This window comes from Rutidosis leptorrhynchoides, chromosome 3 (assembly GCF_046630445.1).
Source record: "Rutidosis leptorrhynchoides isolate AG116_Rl617_1_P2 chromosome 3, CSIRO_AGI_Rlap_v1, whole genome shotgun sequence".
NCBI classification, from domain to species: domain Eukaryota; kingdom Viridiplantae; phylum Streptophyta; class Magnoliopsida; order Asterales; family Asteraceae; genus Rutidosis; species Rutidosis leptorrhynchoides.
This window is the reverse complement of record NC_092335.1, coordinates 611,343,795-611,357,391: the sequence shown is the minus strand read 5'-3', so window position 1 is coordinate 611,357,391 and position 13,597 is coordinate 611,343,795.

Here is a 13,597-nt window from a genome sequence, read left to right as displayed (position 1 = left end):
GAGGGTTAAAGAAACCGATATACCAAAAACAGCCTTCAGAACTCGTTATGGCCACTATGAATTCATGGTTATGCCATTCGGTTTAACCAATGCACCCGCAGTTTTCATGGATCTCATGCACCGAGTATGTAGTCCATATTTAGATAAGTTTGTTATTGTCTTTACTGATGACATTCTTATCTATTCGAATAATAACCAAGAACACGAACACCACTTGAGACTTGTGTTAGAGTTGTTAAGAAAAGAACAACTTTATGCAAAATTCTTTAAGTGCGCTTTTTGGTTAAATGAAGTACAATTTCTTGGCCACGTAGTCAGTAGTAATGGAATTAAAGTTGATCCCGCCAAGATTGAAGCCATCAAAAATTGGGAGACCCCGAAAACTCCAATGCAAATACGTCAATTTTTGGGTCTAGCCGGTTATTATAGGAGATTTATTCAAGATTTCTCCCGTGTAGCCAAACCTTTAACTGCCTTGACACATAAGGGGAAGAAGTATGAATGGACTTCCGAACAAGAGGGTGCCTTCCAATTGTTGAAAAAGAAGTTGACTACGGCACCTATTTTATCGTTACCTGATGGAATGGAAGATTTTGTTATTTACTGCGACGCATCAAGAATGGGTTTTGGGTGTGTTCTTATGCAACGGAAGAAGGTGATTGCATATGCTTCTCGACAACTCAAAATTCATGAACAAAACTACACCACACATGATCTGGAATTGGGCGTCGTTGTTTTTGCATTAACGATGTGAAGATATTATCTGTATGGGGTCAAGTTTATCGTATACACCGACCACAAAAGTCTCCAACATATTTTAAATCAAAAGCAACTAAACATGAGGCAGCGTAGATGGGTTGAGCTGCTAAATGATTATGATTGTGAAATCCGTTACCACCCGGGGAAAGCGAATGTGGTAGCCGATGCCTTGAGTCGAAAGGAAAGAGAACCTATTCGAGTAAAAGCTATGAACATGATTATTCATACTAATCTTACTACTCGAATAAAAGAGGCACAACAGGAGGTTTTGAAGGAAGGAATTTTTGGAAAGGAAATACCCAAAGGATTAGAAAAACAGCTTAATATTCGGGAAGACGGAACCAGGTATTTAGCTGAAAGAATTTGGGTACCAAAGAATGGAGATTTGAGGAAAGTGGTACTAGATGAAGCACATAAAACCAGATATTCAATACATCCCAGAGCGGGGGAAATGTACCAAGACCTCAAGAGAAACTTTTGGTGGCCAGGAATGAAGGCCGATATAGCCACATATGTAGGAGCATGTTTGACTTGTTCTAAAGTCAAAGCTGAACATCAGAAACCATCGGGTCTACTCCAACAACCTGAAATCCCAGAATGGAAATGGAAAAACATTACCATGGATTTCAGTTCTAAGTTACCGAGAACCGCAGGTGGTTATGATATGATTTGGGTAATAGTTGATCGTCTTACTAAGTCAGCACACTTTCTGCCAATAAAAGAAGAGGATGGTATAGAGAAATTAGCACGATTATACCTGAAATAAGTTGTTTCTAGACATGGTATACCAATCTCTATTATCTCTGATCGTGATAGCAGATTTACTTCCAGATTCTGGCAGGCATTACACGAAGCGTTGGGAACTCGTCTAGATTTAAGTACTGCCTATCACCCACAAACTGATGGGCAGAGTGAAAGGACGATTCAGACACTTGAAGACATGCTACGAGCATGTGTTATTGATTTTGGAAGCAGTTGGGATCGACATCTACCGTTAGCTGAGTTTTCCTACAACAACAGCTATCATTCTAGTATTGAGGCTGCACCATTTGAGGCACTTTATGGGAGGAAGTGCAGGTCTCCGATTTTTTGGAGTGATGTGGGGGATAAACAGATTACAGATCCGGAAATTATCCAAGAAACCACCGATAAAATCATTCAGATCCAGCAACGATTGAAAACAGCCCGGAGTCGACAAAAGAGCTTTGCGGATGTTAGAAGAAAACCTTTAGAGTTTGAGGAAGGTGATATGGTTATGCTTAAGGTATCACCTTGGAAAGGTGTTATTCGTTTTGGAAAGCAGGGGAAATTGAGCCCAAGATACATTGGGCCATTCAAGATTGAAAAACGCATTGGGCCGGTGGACTATCGACTTGAGCTACCTCCACAATTAGAAAAGATTCACAACACCTTCCATGTTTCAAACCTGAAGAAATGCCTAGCTACCGAAGATCTAATTATTCCTTTAGACGAGATTAAAATTGACGAGAAACTAAATTTCGTCGAAGAACCCGTTGAAATTATGGATCGTGAGGTCAAACGACTCAAACAAAGTAAGATACCAATCGTTAAGGTTCGATGGAATGCTCGTAGAGGACCTGAATTCACTTGGGAACGAGAAGACCAAATGAAGCTGAAGTACCCACATTTTTTTTCCGATATCGCACGTTAACTAGGTACTATTCTAAATTTCGGGACGAAATTTAATTTAACGGGTGTGTAATGTAACGACCCGAATTTTTCCGCTAATATATTGAAGATTAATATTTACATAATTAATGTTTCCAATATGTTAAGCAATCAAACTCATTAAGAATTGGTTATTTGCAATGAATTTTATACAAACGTTTGGCCACCCAGTTTGTCTGACGATTCACGAACGTCATAAATTGAAATAATTATATAATGATGTATATATGGATATATATATATATATATATATATATATATATATATATATATATATATATATATATATATATATATATACTTATAATTTGTTAAAATGATATTTAAATATCTCATCATTATATATAATAACAATTGGTTATATACATAAAATGAGATTACTAACTTAAAGACTTCAAGACTATATACATATATATAACGATTAACGTTGTAATAACTTCTAAATTAAAATGTATGTATATGTATTGTATTAATATGTATTAATACACTTTTGAAAGACTTAATAATATATATCAATATATTTATACTCAATAAAGATAGCTATACTCATTTTCTCATTCAATTTTATCAAGAATCCTATTCGTATTCATACGGTATTTATACCCGTATCATACCCAGCTTCTATACGTATTTACTATGGGTATATACATACCAAATCATTGATATTAGCAGCCCTCAATCAGTTGTGAGACATGTATAAACATGATGTAGACTTGTGGGAACCATGGCTTGGAAACTAGTATGACTAAATGCATAAAATTACAAACCATGGAGTCATGTTGTTGCCCCCATTTTTGATGCCAACATGTAGGATAAATAACCATCCATTTCATTCCAATTAACTACATCATTTTACTCTCTAAACACATACTCAAACACTCTCTCAAACCTCCATTCAATTCAGCAAGTATTGGTCTCATAATCCAAGTTATAATCATCATAACAAAGCTTGATCAAGAACACTGCAAGAATTCCAAGCCATCAAGGGTATCTTTGAACTCAAGATATTCTACTTATTTCTCCAGCAACTTTACTCATTTGATTTGAGGTAGTAACCTTATTCATAATCTTATTCAATTCGTATTCATATAGCTATCTTATTTTGAGTTATAACTAATAACAACAAGAACATAGTTTAGATTATTTCTAAACTTGTTTGCAAATAAACTTAATCCTTCTAACTTGACTTTTAAAACACTTCAACACATGTATTATGACAGTATGTCAAGCTAACATAAGGATATAAAACTTGTAAACACGAAGAATACCTTAAAATCGAATATACGCCGTCTTAGTCGAACGGGGGCTGTTTTGGGTTTGATTTTAAAAACCTATCTTAAACTTTGAATTAAAAGATTTCCTTTGGTGAAAAATCTTATTTTATATGGATATGAAATATATCCAAAATCCATGGTTAAACTCTAATTGGAAGTATGTTTTTCAAAAGAGTCATCAAGATGTCGTTCTTACGACGGATATGACTATCTTCTTGTATTTGGCACCTAAGCTATATTTTTGACTATAAACATATACTTTTTCTATTTAGATTAATAAATAATGGTTCGATACAAAACCATGGCAAGTCTAATCACTCAAAACGGATTTGTAACGAAGAAATTATGGGTAAAACAAAATTGGATATTTTTGTTTGTTTTTAGCTACGGTTTTGATTAATAAAAATGGATGCTAACCTTATCCTAGCTAACTTACCTTGTATCCTACATGTATTTATACATGTCTTATTCCCGAACTTATGGAAATACAATTTATAATAGTCGTGATTAAGTTCAACGACAATATATTATAGTCTTAATAAAGATCGTAAGGCACCATATATATATATGACTTGATCACTTTGGATTCGTATACAAAGTTTTGACATATCATTTTGACTTCTTCTATATATATTATTGGAACGAACTATTAGACACCATTGGCAGTAATCTCGAGTTAGCTGTGGGTCGAAGTGGATTCCAAAATATTATATACTTTGAGTTGTGATCGAGCCTGAGACATGTATACAATGGGTCGCGGATTGCTTCAGATAATATACATATTATGTGTCTTATTATATTAAGACAATATATTATAGTGTTAGTGAATTCTAACACAATATACGCATTTATATTTATATATATTTATACTGTTGGACTATTGGACTATTGGACTACGAACGATAGACTACTAACAATGGACAATTAAAATTATCACAAGTATCATAAGTATGAAATATTAATTATATATATATATATATATATATATATATATATATATATATATATATATATATATATATATATCTTGACACAAGAATATTATTATTAAGTTCGTGAATTTGTCAAAAGGCTAAGTCTTATCACCATCTATTTGGAAATCATCACAAGTGAGTTATAGTCCCATTTTTACTATCTAAATTATTTTGGGATGAGAATACATGCAAAATTTATAAATGTTGTACAAAATAAGCACAAGTTCATGGAACTACATTCTACGATTGTTTTGTTATACCGGATATCTGTACTTATTATTATTATGCTTGGTAACCTAAGAATTAGTGAAAAACACTAATTGGCGCGAATCCTAAAGGTAGATCTACGGGCACCAACCACCCCCATTTTCGAATTGTGGAAATGCTTTAGCACTTTGAAGGGTTCTTGTCATACGTTTGAATAGTGGAATGTATGATGCCAGATATCTTAAGCGCTCTATGTTAAGGTCAGTTACCAGGCGACTCATCGTATGAATGATTTTTGCAGTTGTAATGATCCTGCGCATTTAATTAAATGAAATCTTGTGGCTTATTAAATGTTATGATTATTATATAGAAATTAAACCTATGACTCACCAACATTTTGTTGACGTTTTAAGCATGTTTATTCTTAGGTGAATATTAAAAACGCTTCCGCTATCGTATGCCAACCCAAGGTCAAGATTTGGAGTCGGCATAATTGTTTATATTGTTTAAACTTGCATTCGGAGTATTTGTTGTAATATATTTGATCATATTGTAATGGGTTGTGTAAAAACTTATTTATTTAAGGAGATTGTCTTTGATAGACAATTTGATAGACAATCTAAATTATGTCATTAAGACCTTTATTCAATAATAAAGGTTATGGTTGTTTTTTTAAAAACGAATGCAAGATTTGAAAAACGTCTCATATAGAGGTCAAAACCTCGCAAAGAAACCAATTAATATGAAACGTTTATAATTAATATGAACGGGGCATTTCAGTTGGTATCCGAGCATTGGTCTTAGAGAATCAGAAAATTTTTCATTAGTGTGTCTAACTAATTTTTGATGAATTAGTGAGTCTGGACTTCGACCGTAATTGTTTTAAAAATGATTGCTTAATATAATTGTTGAAAACATAAGATTATTAACATATAAATATTATAAGATATATCATTCTCTTAACGTGCCTGCTATTATGTGATAGATGACTTCATCCAATCATATAAGCATCTCTAGTGATTCAGATTTCATTTACTTATCAAGTGATTCGGAGGCTGAGTCAAAGCATACGACTTATGAACCAACAGAAAAGTTAACTTTTGGTGCTACCATTAAAGTGGAAAATTGTTGGAAAAATTGGGAAGATTCACAATTGCTAGAAGAGGTTCCGGAAGAGGATCCGGAAGAAGATCCAGAGGACGAACCCGAAGAAAAGGATCCTGAAGAAGTTGTGGAAATTACCGAACCATAACGTGATTTGGGAAAATCTTTGGCTGTTATACCCGATCCCAAACCCGATGAACCTATTATGACCCAAAATGTTTGTGATCATCCACCTGAACCACCCAAGAGACCAGTTTATAAAATGACCGCTCGTATAACGACTATTAGTTTTGCTCCCAAACAATTAGCCGAAAGAATCAGTTGGGAGGAATTGGAAAAAGAACTATCCAAACGAAAATACAAACGTTTGGCCGAGAAAGAAACAACGTCAACATCTAAGAAATCTCGCCGTTTTTGAACCATCGACAGCTATCATGTATTCCATGCATTGTATAATATGTATTATATTGTGTGTTTAAGTTTGTAAGAAAATCCGCAATGTAATTTTCCTTATGATTGTATAATAATAAGAATAAGCATGGAAGGTTTATTATTATTATTACAACTTATTATTACGTAGTAACGTAATAACTTACCATAGTTTTTCATATTAGAATTTTAGTAGTTAATTTGTGTGTTAGCTGCTAAGTATGAACATTATTATAGTTATAAAACGCTAATATGAAGAAAAGACTTTTATAATAATAAGTTCATATTAAGCTACAAAATACTTTTTGACTACTTCTAAAAATTCTATATGATTAACTAATTCGGCTATTTTTGAAGGAAATGGCTCCTCCAGCTACTAGACAACAACAATTGAACACAGAAGAACTTCAAGCTTTCGCTGCAAATATGGCTGCAGTGGTGAATGCAATGAACAACAATAACTAATCGGGTTCCAGCAATGGAGGAAACAATGGCAACCGGGTAGGATGTTCCTACAAAGCTTTTATGGCCTGCAAACCCAATGAGTTTGAAGGAACTGAAGGACCCGTTGGACTAAAGCGGTGGACAGAGAAGGTTGAAGCCGTGTTCGCAATCAGCAACAGCGCAGAAGAGGATAAAGTTAAGTATGCCACACATACTTTCAGGGGTACTACTTTGACATGGTGGAATACCTACATGGATTACGTAGGACAGAATACCGCCTACGCACTTCCATGGTCCGCTTTAAAGCACATGATAACGGAAGAGTACCGCCCCAGAACCGAAATCAACAAGCTCAAGGAAGAGCTTAAAGCACTGACAACCCAAGGGTTAGACGTCATTACCTATGAGCGACGTTTCAACGAACTGGTTTTAATGTGTCCTGGAGTATTTGAGGATGAAGAGGCAAAAATTGAAGCGTTCATAAAAGGGTTGCCGGAACGAATCCAAGAGCATGTAGGTGCTAACGACCCTGCAACAATGCAGAAAGCGAGTCGTATAGCCCACAAATTGATAGGCCAAATTACAGGAAGGATAAAGAAAGAGGCGGCCGAGGAGGCCATAATGAAATAGGGGAAAAGAAAGTGGGAGGAAAGCGGTGATCAGGGTCACCAGTACAACAACAACAATCAAAACAACAATTACAACAACAATCGCAACCACCCCAACAACAACAATAATCACAACAACGACAACCGCAACAATAACCGCAACAACCATCCCAATAATAATAACAACAACAATCCCAATCACAACAATAACAACAACAAACGTCTCAACAACAATAACCCTAACAACAACAACAACAACGACAACAAAAAGCAAAGGACTATATGCCCAAGGTGTGATACGTTTCATCCGGAATGGTTTTGTAGAGAATTATGTACCAAGTGCAATAGGAATGGCCATATTGCGACAAAGTGTGAAGTCTACGGACCAAATAGAAACAGAGGAGCAAATAATGCCGAAACAAATAATAACGGCGTTATTTTCTATGAATGTGGAAAACCGAGCCATACCATAAACCAGTGCCGGAATGGAAATAGGCAAGGCAGTGGGAGAGCTTTCAACATTAATGGGGAGAAAGCACAGGAAGACCCGGAACTTGTTACGGGTACGTTTCTTATCAACAATACACCTGCTTATGTTTTATTTGATTCGGGTGCCGATAGAAGTTATATGAGTAGAGAATTTTGTGCCAAATTAAATTGCCCGTTAACGCCTTTGGATAAAAAGTGTATAGTTGAAGTAGCAAATGGTAAACTAATTAAGGTTGATAAAATTTGCCGAAATCGAAAAATTAGTTTAGTTAGCGAAACGTTTGCAATTGATTTAATACCGGTGGAATTCGGAAGCTTCGACGTAATTATTGGAATGGACTGGATGTCCAAGGTGATAGCCGAAGTTGTTTGTCATGAGAAGGCGATTCGCATTCCGAGAGAAAACGGGTTACCCTTAATGGTGTACAGAGAAAAGGGTAATACCAAATTAAATCTTATTAGTAGTTTGAAGGCGCCCAAACTAATAAGAAAAGGTTGTTATGCCATACTAGCACACGTCGATAAGGTTGAAAAAGAAGAAAAGAAAATCGATGACGTTCCTGTTGCAAGAGAATTTCCTGAGGTGTTTCCGGACGAATTACCGGGACTACCTCCACACTGATCCTTTGAATTCCAAATAGATCTTGTACCAGGAGCCGCACCAATAGCTCGTGCTCCATATAGACTTGCGCCCATCGAAATGAAAGAATTACAAAGTCAGCTACAAGAATTATTAGAACGTGGTTTTATCCGACCGAGTACGTCACCATGGGGAGCTCCAATTTTGTTCGTTAAAAAGAAAGATGGGTCTTTTCGCATGTGTATCGATTACCGTGAACTGAACAAAGTAACCATCAAAAACCGATACCCTTTACCTCAAATCGACGACCTATTTAATCAACTCCAAGGTTCGAGCGTATACTCCAAAATCGACTTAAGGTCGGGTTATCATCAACTGAGGGTTAAACAAGCCGATATACCAAAAATAGCCTTCAGAACTCGTTATGGCCACTACAAATTCATGGTTATGCCATTCAGTTTAACCAATGCACCCGCAGTTTTCATGGATCTCATGCACTGAGTATGTAGTCCATATTTAGATAAGTTTGTTATTGTCTTTATTGATGACATTCTTATCTATTCGAAGAATAACCAAGAACACGAACACCATTTGAGACTTGTGTTAGAGTTGTTAAGAAAAGAACAACTTTATGCAAAATTCTCTAAGTGCGCTTTTTGGTTAAATGAAGTAAAATTTCTTGGCCACGTAATCAGTAGTAATAGAATCAAAGTTGATCCCGCCAAGATTGAAGCCATCAAAAATTGGGAGACCCCGAAAACATCAACGCGAATACGTCAATTTTTGGGTCTAGCCGGTTATTATAGGAGATTTATTCAAGATTTCTCCCGTGTAGCCAAACCTTTAACTGCCTTGACACATAAGGGGAAGAAGTATGAATGGACTTCCGAACAAGAGGGTGCCTTCCAATTGTTGAAAAAGAAGTTGACTACGGCACCTATTTTATCGTTACCTGATGGAATGGAAGATTTTGTTATTTACTGTGACGCATCAAAGATGGGTTTTGGGTGTGTTCTTATGGAACGGAAGAAGGTGATCGCATATGCTTCTCGACAACTCAAAATTCATGAACAAAACTACACCACACATGATCTGGAATTGGGCGCCATTGTTTTTGCATTAAAGATGTGGAGACATTATCTGTATGGGGTCAAGTTTATCGTATACACCGACCACAAAAGTCTCCAACATATTTTAAATCAAAAGCAACTAAACATGAGGCAGCGTAGATGGGTTGAGCTGCTAAATGATTATGATTGTGAAATCCGTTACTACCCGGGGAAAGCGAATGTGGTAGCCGATGCCTTGAGTCGAAAGAAAAGAGAACCTATTCGAGTAAAAGCTATGAACATGATTATTCATACTAATCTTACTACTCGAATAAAAGAGGCACAACATGAGGTTTTAAAGGAAGGAATTTTTGGAAAGGAAATACCCAAAGGATTAGAAAAACAGCTTAATATTCGGGAAGACGGAACCAGGTATTTAGCTGAAAGAATTTGGGTACCAAAGAATGGGGATTTGAGGAAAGTGGTACTAGATGAAGCACATAAAACCAGATATTCAATACATCCCGGAGCGGAGAAAATGTACCAAGACCTCAAGAGAAACTTTTGTTGGCCAGGAATGAAGGCCGATATAGCCACATATGTAGGAGCATGTTTGACTTGTTCTAAAGTCAAAGCTGAACATCAGAAACCATCGGGTCTACTCCACAACCTGAAATCCCAGAATGGAAATGGGAAAACATTACCATGGATTTCATTGCTAAGTTACCGAGAACCGCAGGTGGTTATGATATGATTTGGGTAATAGTTGATCGTCTTACTAAGTCAGCACACTTTCTGCCAATAAAAGAAGAGGATGGTATAGAGAAATTAGCACGATTATACCTGAAAGAAGTTGTTTCTAGACATGGTATACCAATCTCTATTATCTCTGATCGTGATAGCAGATTTACTTCCAGATTCTGGCAGGCATTACACGAAGCGTTGGGAACTCGTCTAGATTTAAGTACTGCCTATCACCCACAAACTGATGGGCAGAGTGAAAGGATGATTCAGACACTTGAAGACATGCTACGAGCATGTGTTATTGATTTTGGAAGCAGTTGGGATCGACATCTACCGTTAGCTGAGTTTTCCTACAACAACAGCTATCATTCTAGTATTTAGGCAGCACCATTCGAGGCACTTTATGGGAGGAAGTGCAGGTCTTTGATTTGTTGGAGTGATGTGGGGGATAAACAGATTACAGGTCCGAAAATTATCCAAGAAACCACCGATAAAATCATTCAGATCCAGCAACGAATGAAAACAGCCCGGAGTCGACAAAAGAGCTATGCGGATGTTAGAAGAAAACCTTTAGAGTTTGAGGAAGGTGATATGGTTATGCTTAAGGTATCACCTTGGAAAGGTGTTACTCGTTTTGGAAAGCGGGGGAAATTGAGCCCAAGATATATTGGGCCATTCAAGATTGAAAAACGCATTAGGCTGGTGGCCTATCGGCTTGAGCTACCTCCACAATTAGAAAAGATTCACAACACCTTCCTTGTTTCAAACCTGAAGAAATGCCTAGCTACCAAAGATCTAATTATTCCTTTAGACGAGATTAAAATTGACGAGAAACTAAATTTCATCAAAGAACCCGTCGAAATTATGGATCGTGAGGTCAAACGACTCAAACAAAGTAAGATACCAATCGTTAAGGTTCGATGGAATGCTCGTAGAGGACTTGAATTCACTTGGGAATGAGAAGACCAAATGAAGCTGAAGTACCCACATTTATTTTCCGATATCGCACGTTAACTAGGTACTATTCTAAATTTCGGGACGAAATTTAATTTAACGGGTGTGTAATGTAACGACCCGGATTTTTCCGCAAATATATTGAAGATTAATATTTACATAATTAATGTTTCCAACATGTTAAGCAATCAAACTCATTAAGAATTGGTTATTTGCAATGAATTTTATACAAACGTTTGGCCACCCAGTTTGTCTGACGATTCACGAACGTCATAAATTGAAATAATTATATAATGATGTATATATAGATATATATATACTTATGATTTGTTAAAATGATATTTAAGTATCTCATTATATATAATAACAATTGGTTATATACATAAAATGAGATTACTAACTTAAAGACTTCAAGACTATATACATATATATAACGATTAACGTTGTAATAACTTCTAAATTAAAATGTATGTATATGTATTGTATTAATATGTATTAATACACTTTTGAAAGACTTAATAATATATATCAATATATTTATACTCAATAAAGATAGCTATACTCATTTTCTCATTCAATTTTATCAAGAATCCTATTCGTATTCATACGGTATTTATTCCCGTATCATAACCAGTTTCTATAAGTATTTACTATGGGTATATACATACCAAATCATTGATCTTAGCAGCCCTCAATCAGTTGTGAGACATGTATAAACATGATGTAGACTTGTGGGAACCATAGCTTGGAAACTAGTATGACTAAATGCATAAAATTACAAACCATGGAGTCATGTTGTTGCCCCCATTTTGATGCCAACATGTAGGATAAATAACCATCCATTTCATTCCAATTAACTACATAATTTTACTCTCTAAACACATACTTAAACACTCTCTCAAACCTCCATTCAATTCAGCAAGTATTGGTCTCATAATCCAAGTTATAATCATCATAACAAAGCTTGATCAAGAACACTTCAAGGATTCCAAGCCATCAAGGGTATCTTTGAACTCAAGATATTCTCCTTATTTATCCAGAAACTTTACTCATTTGATTTGAGGTAGTAACCTTATTCATAATTTTATTCAATTCGTATTCATATAGCTATCTTATTTTGAGTTATAACTAATAACAACAAGAACATAGTTTAGATTATTTCTAAACTTGTTTGCAAATAAACTTAATCCTTCTAACTTGACTTTTAAAACACTTCAACACATGTATTATGATAGTATATCAAGCTAACATAAGGATATAAAACTTGTAAACACGAAGAATTTCTTAAAATCGAATATACGCCGTCTTAGTCGAACGGGGGCTGTTTTGGGTTTGATTTTAAAAACCTATCTTAAACATTGAATTAAAAGATTTTCTTTGGTGAAAAATCTTATTTTATATGGATATGAAATATATCCAAAATCCATGGTTAAACTCTAATTGGAAGTATGTTTTTCAAAAGAGTCATCAAGATGTCGTTCTTACGACGGATATGACTATCTTCTTGTATTTGACACCTAAGCTGTATTTTCGACTTTAAACATGTGAAGACCCGTCCTAATCCATCCGGACGTAGTCCATATCGATTATAAATGATTCACAACAGTTGATTACATCGCAAGGTACTTGGCCTCTATATGATACATTTTACAAACATTGCATTCGTTTTTGAAAAGACAATCTTTCATTACATCAAAAGTTGACGGTAGGCATAGCATTTCATAATATATCTAACTATAATTGACTTAGTAATAATCTTGATGAACGCAACGACTCGAATGCAACGTCTTTTGAAATATATCATGAATGACTCCAAGTAATATCTTTAAAATGAGCAAATGCATAGCGGAAGATTTCTTTCGTACCTGAGAATAAACATGCTTAAAAGTGTCAACCAAAAGGTTGGTGAGTTCATTAGTTTAACAAAATAATCATTTCCATCAATATTAATAGACCACAAGATTTTCATTTATCATAAATATACGTCCCATGCATAGAGACAAAAATATCATTCATATGGATTGAACACCTGGTAACCGACATTAACAAGATTCATATAAGAATATCCCCTATCTTTCCGGGAAATCCTTCGGACATGATATAAAACAATATCGAAGTACTAAAGCATCCGGTACTTTGGATGGGGTTCGCTAGGCCCAATAGATCTATCTTTAGGATTCGCGTCAATTAGTAGATCGGTTTACTAATTCTTAGGTTACCAAGCAAAAAGGGCATATTCGGCTTCGATCATTCAACCATATAATGTAGTTTCGATTACTTGTGTCTATTTCGT